The sequence below is a fragment of the Rattus norvegicus genome, chromosome 13 (genome assembly GCF_036323735.1).
Source record: "Rattus norvegicus strain BN/NHsdMcwi chromosome 13, GRCr8, whole genome shotgun sequence".
NCBI classification, from domain to species: Eukaryota; Metazoa; Chordata; class Mammalia; order Rodentia; family Muridae; genus Rattus; species Rattus norvegicus.
In genome coordinates this window covers 39,018,021-39,027,402 of record NC_086031.1, presented here as the reverse complement: position 1 = coordinate 39,027,402, position 9,382 = coordinate 39,018,021, and the positions used below count along the sequence as shown (strand labels likewise).

The 9,382-nt window shown below is 43.2% G+C and overlaps 1 long non-coding RNA gene across 3 annotated transcripts; it reads right to left on the bottom strand.

The window, feature by feature from the left end:
- Positions 1-304: 304 nt before the first annotated feature.
- Positions 305-8,044, bottom strand: LOC102554127 (uncharacterized). 3 transcript variants are annotated; one of them, XR_358871.5, is made up of 4 exons: positions 7,963-8,044; positions 6,979-7,050; positions 6,659-6,749; positions 5,771-6,541 (listed from the first exon to the last, which is right to left on the bottom strand). It is a non-coding gene; the product is annotated as an uncharacterized LOC102554127 (long non-coding RNA). The 3 variants fall into 3 exon arrangements; XR_010057327.1 differs by lacking the exons at positions 5,771-6,541; positions 6,659-6,749 and adding an exon at positions 305-921; XR_005492361.2 differs by lacking the exon at positions 6,659-6,749.
- Positions 8,045-9,382: the final 1,338 nt, after the last annotated feature.

Sequence of the window (9,382 nt, the reverse complement as noted above, 5' to 3'; positions counted from 1 at the left end):
TGTCTTAGAACTAAGAATTCACCTAGGGATAAGTAGATGTGTTATAAACAGAGGGTGTTTAGTAAGTGAGAAAGATGCTTCTGAGACTGCACAGGTGATGTCATTTGCTCACCAAGGTCCATTGTGCTCTCTCTCTCCCTCTCCCTCTCCCTCTCCCTCTCCCTCTCCCTCTCCCTCTCCGTCTCCCTCTCCCTCTCCCTCTCCCTCTCCCTCTCCCTCTCCCTCTCTCTCCCCCTTCCTCCCCTCTTTCTCTCCCTCTCTCTTTATATATATATAAAGGAGTCTCACCTTAGCCAGAAAGGAAATAAAAAACAAATCCCCAGAGGCCCAAAGGAACAGTGCTACACGATTTGACCACCAAAGAGGCAATTTTAGAACTGATGGGACATCCCCAGATCTTGGTTATTATTCCTAAATCTGAATTACTCCAGCACCCAACCTATGCACAGGAAGAAATGAATTGGGTAAAAGGGAAAAGGCTGAATAGGAGGCAAATGGTGATGGTTCTTGCTGGACAACAGATTCCTGCTGTTATTGGAAGACAAATGGTTACCAAGCTCTGTCCGGCCAACCATCAGGGAGTAAGTAACTGCTGAGTGACTAAGACCCAAATATCCCAGACAAAAACATTTCCTAGATTTGGGTTACCTCTCTTTCAAAATGGAACTGTCTTCATGGCCAAAGATTTCCTAAATCTGGCCAAGGTCCTAAATGTTAATTAAAAACAACATTGTGCCTAAAGGCTACAAAAGCTCAGGACAGATAAAAAGGATACATAGAAAGAAAAATTTAGCTAAATATGTCCTTGAGATTGGTGACAATTAGCCTCCTACCTGAAGCTCTCATAAGGGCCAGATGCACCTCACATGGAGACATTTATTTCGCAAAAATTCCTCTTCCCTCCTCAGATCCTTACAGATCCTGTAACAGAATCAGAGTACTAGTTATCAAATGGTTTGAGAGGCTGCACCCTCGCCTTTGTCTTATCCTGCACACAGGCAGTCTTCTATAGTTAGAGAGAGTCCTGCCCTAGAACCTAGAGCCAATGTGAAAAGGCCCATAACCTATGCTCCTCACCACCTCTACTGAGGTGAAGGTCACCAGTGCTCCCATGGACCTCTCACATCCAGCTAAAGCAGACTACATCAGATAAAAGTGGGTTGTCACCAGAGCCTCTGACCCTCTTATCTTAAAGATAAGACTGACATGGGCCCTATAATTATGTTTGCTCTGTTTTTGCTTCACATGGAAAAGGGTCCAAATCCCCTTAAGCCAGGTTTAGAGTTGGATCCACTGAGACCCAACCCACATTTCTAGATGGACTTCTGTAAAATAGAGCATCCAGAGGCTACTGGGAGGATGGCTCATTCACTCCTAGGGACGAGCATGTCCCTGGGACTGTGGGCTCACCAGTGACAAAAAGGTTCCAATATATTCAGTAACTATACCTGCCCTCTGTGATGCTAGAAGCCATGTAAATACCACACCTATTCTTTCCTTGTCCTATGTCTGAAATGTCATCACCTGTCTGTGGTCACAGGCAATGCAATCCTATATCATAAAAGTTAGGGCTGGGCAGGAAGCTGAAGATCATTATGGTGAAACCAGTAGAACCTTGGGGGTCACATTATACCTGAGTGGTCCAGACCCAGGCAGCAAATTTATTATTCAAAAGAAACCTGAGCCTAAAATCATCCAGCCCATCAGCACAAACAGACCCATATTGGTACCTCCAGTATATGAGCCCCTTAAGGTGGCAAGTCCCCAAACTACAATTTCCCCAGGAATTCCTTTGGTAAAAAGGTCGAGGAGGCAACAGAAGTCTGCTCTTCAATGTTCAGGTTGCTTGAAAGAGTGTATCAGTTCCTTAACCATTCCCAACTGGCCGTGAGTCAGGATTGCTGGCTATGCCTGGACCCTAAGCACCAATATGATGTTTATGTTGGGGTTGGAACTAGTCAAACAATAAGCTTCATTTCTAGTTCTGACGACTGTACATGGTACCAACCTAAGGTTGCCTAGGAAAGGGTGCCTGCTTAAGGTCACTAAGGTACTCTCTCTATAGATCTCCCTATGCAGATTCCTGTAGTCACCTACCCACAGCTGGTTAGTTCCAGGAGAGGCTGTGAATGTATTTCCAGGCCTCTGAGATCACCTGTCTTGCTTGCGCTGACTGCTTAAGCAAGTGTGCATCTTCTGAATTGCTTGCACTGGAGGACAAACCACTCCTTTGTGTCCTTGTGTATACTATACTACAGCTGTTCATCTATAGTGGAGAAGAGAGCAGGGCCCACCTAAATAGATTTTGGTCTCCCCATGTGTCACAAGTGGTCCTCATTCTCAGTCCTTTTTTGGTGGGGCACCGTTGTGAGCTCCATTGCATTTGAAACTTCATTCCTCTTTATGGGGGATAAAATTTTTCAGTTTAAGGAACTCTGGAAGCCTTGTTGTCTAGAAGCCAGGTTAGATTCCTTAGCTGAGGTTGTTTTCCAGAATAGAAGAGGATTAGATTTCCTGTTTATGAGACAAGGAGGTCTCTGTATGGCACAGGGAGAAAACTCTTGCTTCTATGCTAACCAGTCAAGATAATTGGAAGAAAAAATAGCCATAGTCAAAAATAACCTTCAGGGCAGGGCCTACACCTTTAATTTTAGCACTCTGGAGGCAGAGGCAGGCAGATCACTAAGGTTGCAAGGCCAGTTCTAGGACAGCCAGGGCTACACAAAGAATTCCTGTCTCAAACAAAACAAAAGCCATAACCTTCAGGAAAGAAAACAGAGATATCAAGAATCTAACAACTGGTAGAGATCTTTGTTCTCCTGGTCTCCGTAGCTAACTATTCTACTTCTGGTCATGGCTGGACCAATAATCTTTACTCCTAGCTCTCAGTATAGGGCAGTGCTTGCTCAAAGGCCTTCTTAGCTATGTACTCTTGCTGAGGAGATGATGTAGCCCTCTGGCCCCAGATGAATACACTATTTGATGCATGGCCATAGGACCAGTGGACAGTGTCACAGGCACACAGACCCTGGCACAACTGATGCCTTAAAACTCAGCACCAAGACAGCAATGCTCGCCAAAATGAGAACAAAGTCCTAATCCATCAAAGTCCACAGTCTTGGAAAGTCTCTAAATGAAATAACCTTGCTTTTTTGGTTCTGTATTTCTTCCTCTGGCTAACTGTTCTTGCTGGGATGTGTCAACCCAAGAAACAGTTGTTGTGCTTAAATGCCCACCCAGCAAATGGCTCTGGACTGTTCTGAGGTCCCAAACACTCAGTGTAGTTAGTTGCCAGCTGCTAAGAAAGACTCCCTCTTGGCATGAGACCATGTCTGAATAGTCTTCTCTGGTGGATACCTCACCATACAACCAATGAAGTAAATTCAGCTCCCATCTTATGTTTTGAGACAGTCACTCTCACTTTTACCTGGTACTTTCCCCTTATTGTTGGTAACTGACTGTCTCTGTCTCCCCTGTACTGGGATGAGAAGTAATACCATGCTCATTTCTTAAACTGGGTTCTGGGGATTGAACTAAGGTCCTCATGCTTGCACATTAAACACTCCCCGGCCCCTGTTGTTGTATGTCAAACAGGCATGGCTAAGTTGACTGGTTTGTAACAGACCTTATATTGCAATGCTTGGCTCTACAGGATTTTGCAGGCAGATCCAGTGGCAGTTTCTTTAAGTCTAGTGCTTGAAGATGACCTTTTACAGAGGTAAACTGTGTATAAGGGGCCATCAGGGTTACGTTTAACAGTGCTTCAGGGACATTGTCAGGAAAGTTAACAGTTACTATCGAACAATGGTGTTCTCATTATTAACTTCCAGGTGAGTTTCTGAGCAGTAATCCAGCTCCTTCCACAACAGATATCTCCTCAAGCTTTAAGCATTGATTCTGACTGGCCAAGTCATCCTCAGTCAATTCAGGGGGAAAATGTGAGAAAAGCAGCATAGGCAAAGAAAATTACTTAGGCTAATCTAGCTGGCTCAGTTTTAAATACTTCACTATTTGTGTGTGTGTGTGTGTGTGTGTGTGTGTGTGTGTGTGTGTGTGTGTGTGAGAGAGAGAGAGAAAGAGAGAGAGAGAGAGAGAGAGAGAGAGAGAGAGAGAGAGAGAGAGGATGATTTCGGTTATTATCCTTAGACATGCTATCTACCTCCCTCATTGACTTGGATCTTACCAATTAGGCTAGATTGTCTATCCAACGAGTCCCAGGGATCCTTTTATCTCTGCCTCTCAAGCTCTGGGATTACAAATGCGCACTGCTGCTACACCTGGCTTTTTATGTGGAACCTGGAGATGACACTGGGATGCATGTTCTTGCAAAGCAAGCACTTTGCCAACTGAGCTACCCCTGCCCAGCGGCTTGTTTCAGGGAAGGACTAATCTTTAACATCTTTTTATTCTAGTGGTGCATAGTAGTCTTCTCCATGATATATCTAAGGGTTATTTCTCTTGTGATGACCTTTTTAACTAATTTCATACCCAGTTATTAAGATGTCATCATATATAAATGTGTGTGTAATATAGGAACATTAGGAAGGAAATGAAGAGGGCGATGCTAGTTGATGAGGAAGGACAGAAAGCAGACAACATGAGTGGGGAGAGAGGCTACAGAGCTAAGTGTGTCCACCATAGCCCCTTCCCTTTGTAGTGGATAAGTGAATAAAAACAATTAATACTGGAAATGTAAAAGTCTAAGTGAGACTCCATGGTTTCAAAATAGCTGTTCTATCAGTTCACTGAGATGGATAGAATTTGGGATGGTACAAGTGTTTGCATGGCTTCCTTGAATTAGCTGTGTTATGTTTTTTTAATTGTGCCTTAATTAGAATAAGGTGTTTGGGGGATAGGAAAGATAGCTTAGTGATGAAAAGCATGTGCTGCTTTTCCAGAAGACCGGAGTTTAATGCCCATCCCCCACATTGGACAACTTATAGCTGCCCGTAACCCACTTCAGAAGGATACAACACCTCTGGCCTCTAAAGGTACCCACACTCATGTGCGCATATCTACACATAGACATACACACACACACACACATAATTAAAATAATAAAAAGAGTAATTTTTATTGTTTTAAAAATTATCTGTTTTTACTAGGGAAGACACTTTAAACAGGTTTTTCCTCCTCCCCACTTATAAAATAATTGAAAATGAATTGTTCTGAAATTCAAGACTCTTCCCTCCTTTTCAATTCCACACTTCCAGATGTTTCTTTTTTGAAAAGGTTGTGCTGTCTTTGGTTTCTAATGAAATATGTTTCTTTCCAATTTCTTACATTGGATCCTTGACCTTTCTCTGGGATTGTTCAGTCCTAAGGATGGGTAAGTTTTCTCTATTAATTCCTGTGACGGGTTTGTTCATTTTCTGATCCCCTTGTTTACTTTAATTTGTCTTAGTTTAATTTCTGTCTATGATAAAGCAACATGAAAATAAATTCTCCTCCTCCTCCTCCTCTTCCTCTTCCTCCTCCTCTTTCTCCTCCTCTTCCTCCTCCTCTTCCTCTTCCTCCTCCTCCTCTTCCTCCTCCTCTTCCTCCTCCTCCTCCTCTTCCTCCTCCTCCTCCTCTTCCTCTTCCTCCTCCTCCTCTTTCTCCTCCTCTTCCTCCTCCTCTTCCTCCTCCTCCTCTTCCTCCTCCTCTTCCTCTTCCTCCTCCTCTTCCTCTTCCTCTCCCTTCTCCTCTTCCTTTTCCTCCTCCTCCTCCCCCCTCCTCCTCCTCCTCCTTCTTCATCACTATTATTATTATGGATTATACAGTCTCTGCATTGCCCTGGCTGGCCTGGAACTTATTACTGTAGATCAGGTGGCCTTGCCTCCTGCCTCTGCCTTCTGAGTCCTGGGATTAAAGGCTTGTGCCACCATGTCCAGCTAGACTCTGCAGCTTAGAATTGTAAACTAAATAATCCCTTTCCTCTTCAAGTTTTTGGTTATACTGGTTTTATTACCACCTCCCTGGAGACAGTACCTCAATAGCAAATGCCCTCAGCGTTTCCCAGGTGCTTACCTCTAGCCCCTGAGCCCCATTGGGCTTTCTATGGTTGGTGCCCTTTTTCTTCTCCCAGTCTAAGATTCCTGAGGGAAATTACCATTTCTCTGGGGTGTCACTTTAGGCTATTTTCACCTCTGCCAGACCTGTTACTTCATGGGCCTCTTGAGGGAGTGTTGGGGCTTTTTCCTCAACTCATTATGCAAGGCTCATTCTCAAGGGGACTTTTCCTCTTGTAATAAGCTCTCTAAAGGTCTTACTATTGTCACATGTATAGGCATATATGATGCACATATGATACACATGTGAAGTTCAGAGGAGAACACACAGCAGTTGGTCTTACACCATGTAGATAGCCAGGGATGGCACTCAGACCATCGGGGCTTGACAGCAAATTCTTTTAAATGAGTCCCCCTTCCCTATTTTTCTTCTCTTCGATGAGGATGAGGAGTTGTCGCTGGTAAACCTAACCCCTGCATTCAATCTTCCACTTAGCCCAGCTCCCCAGAGAGAGCAGGTTGGGGTGTCCATTCTGTGGAGACATGCTCTCCTGTGAGAATTAAAAACATGGGTGTAGAAATGCAATCAGAGTCCAAAAGATCCATTCATCCTTTTAACTATTAGACAAAGTGTGAATATGAAATTAGTAATTAGCTTAGATTGATACCTCATCTGGTTGGCAACATAGTACTAACAGTGTGGTTTAGACCATTCATTATTTTTATGCCCTCCATGGCTGGTTCTCGTTTATATGATGGCTGTGAGGGAAGAAAATGCAGAGCCATCCATTAGCAAACACAGAGGGTCTGTGACTGTTTAAGCACCTGGTGGAGTCTGTGAGCCACATTAACACCTGATTAGGGGCACTTCTGGTCACCACTAAAATCAAGGAGACAGGCTCTGCTCTAAAAGGAAAGCTGAGACTTGTAATAGAACAAGACATACCCTCCTCCCGGCTCATTTTCTACTATGAGTTTCCCATCAAACCTCGCAGCTGCTGCCTCCATTCTTATCCAATCACCACTCAGAGACGATCACAGCAGGACTTCCGGTGACGTCCTTGGGATTTTTATTGAAAGAAAAAATGTATTTTTAATGGTATCTTACAAAAAAAACCCCGAGTAATTTGAGGGAGAAAATTGACTGTTTTCATCATACTGGGATTTCAAGATTAAATTATATTATATTGGAATTACATGCTGTTGAGAGACTAAGAGATAGATTTCTGGTAGGCAGACAGAGACAGGGGCTGTGGTTAGTCAAGAAAGGCAATAAATTTCCATGATGGTCCACTTCCTCACCCTCCTGACTAGAGACAAAAGCCTGGCAGCTTAGGACAAAGGCCTTGTAGGCTTTTGCTCCCCCCTGGCAGTCGCCCTGCTGATGGACCAGCTCAGCAAATTCTAGACTTAGGTCAGCACAGGCTCATAAAGTTGTGGGCCAGTCAGTCATACCTTCTTTCTTTAAGCTGACCAATCCTAAATTAGGGGAGGAAAAGCCCTTTAGAGACTTAAAACACTCCAGCCCTGAAGGAGAGACTGGATTGGTTTTGGTTTTCAGAGTCGTCTCAGCAAAGCTGAGGGTCAGCACATATGCCTAACGCATATGTGTGGTTCCTCAACCCTAATACACACCTTTCTTCAGTTGTTGATTCTGTCTGCTGTTGTCCATTATATTTAGGATTTCTCTGCAGTTACTAGTTTCCCTCAAGACTTTTTCCTGCCTTTTAATTCTTTAACTGATAAGAAATCAAACTCAACAGTTCTAGACTGTATCAGAGTAATCATTTTTTGACTATCCTAAAGAGTTGGGTATTAGTGATTTCATATGGCCCAATTAGTTATTTCAATTAGTTATTGCCCATTTTGTTGTTGTTACTGAATTGGAAACTTTGCAGTATGAAACCCGCATGTTCTTACTCATTGTCATAATTATATTGTGAGAAAGAGTATAAAATAAATTCTTGCTCACCTTAGAGCACCAAAGATACCACACTCCCACCTTGGTAGACAAGTGAGTTTCAGGAGTTACCCTCCATTGTACCAACTCTACTGTTCTTCCTACCAGAAACCTTTGTGATCATATACCACATATTCAGGCGATGTCATAATCTCACCCATGAGCACTTGGGGTGATGGAAGATTAGAGCACAAAGCAAGCAGAATTTGAGCTCAAATCTTCTTGATTTACATCTGAGCTTTGGGGCTGTAGAGATGGTTCAGTTGACAAAGCATTTGCTCTGCAAGTGTGAGGGCAAACATGGGTTTGATTCTCCCAAAACAAACATAAAAAGCCAGGCATGAGATGTAAGGTAAAGACGGGAAGATGCTTGGTAGTTTCCTGGCCAGCTAGTTTAGTCTACTTAGCAAAATTCCAGGACAATGAGAGACCCTGTCTTAAACAAAAAGGTTAATGGTGCCTGAAGAATAACTGAGGTTGTCTCTGGCATACATGTGTGTATGCACACACAAACACAATTTGCACATACTCATCTACCAACCCACATGAACATGTGTACACACACACACACACACACACACACACACACACACACACACACTTGTACAGACTCAGGTGTTTCATATACACATGTACCTCCTCCCACACTTAGCTCCTTCAGAGCTTTCTGAGTTGCACATTTGGGCCAAATTACATGAATTAAGCTTGTCCACGTAGTCAAGTTAGACCGATAGATGTGATTTTTTTTTTTTGATCTTGTATTTAGGTAATGTTACCTGGTAATGAGTGCTTTTCAAACCCAACGAATTTATTTAAAAATACCATGGAAGTCAGAATAGTGGTTGTTTTGCCAAGTGTTTGAGTTTGTGTTCCTGTGGTGTGTGTATGTAATGCTGCTTTTGAGACAGGGTTTCTCTATGTAGCCCTAGCTGTCCTGGAACTCACTGTGTAGACCAGGTTAGCTCCAATAATGTTGGGGTTAAAGGTGTATTGGGGATCTGATCTCAGGTCCTCATTCTTCCACAGCAAGGACTTTACCACTTGGCCAACTTCCTGGCTCCTGATTAATTTCTCTTTTTCTTTGAGACAGGTCTTATGATCCATCTATTTCAACTTCCCAGTGGATTACACATATACACTGTCACTTCCAGTTTATAGGGTGCTCAGAACTGAAACCAGGGCTTCAGGCATACTAGGAAGGCACTCTCCCAAATGAGCTACAGTTTCAGCTGCAATAGTAGTATTTTAATTATGTATTTTCTCCCTCATGGGTCTGCAGAGTTTCTTTTAAATATAAATAAGAGTCCTCATACTTGACCAGTGGGAATCATGGTCCAAGGTTTTTATACTAGATCTCATGGCTACTTTATCCTTTATACTGATTGATGGGAGATTAGGGCACTGTATGTGGGATTGCCTACAGTAAGTCAAG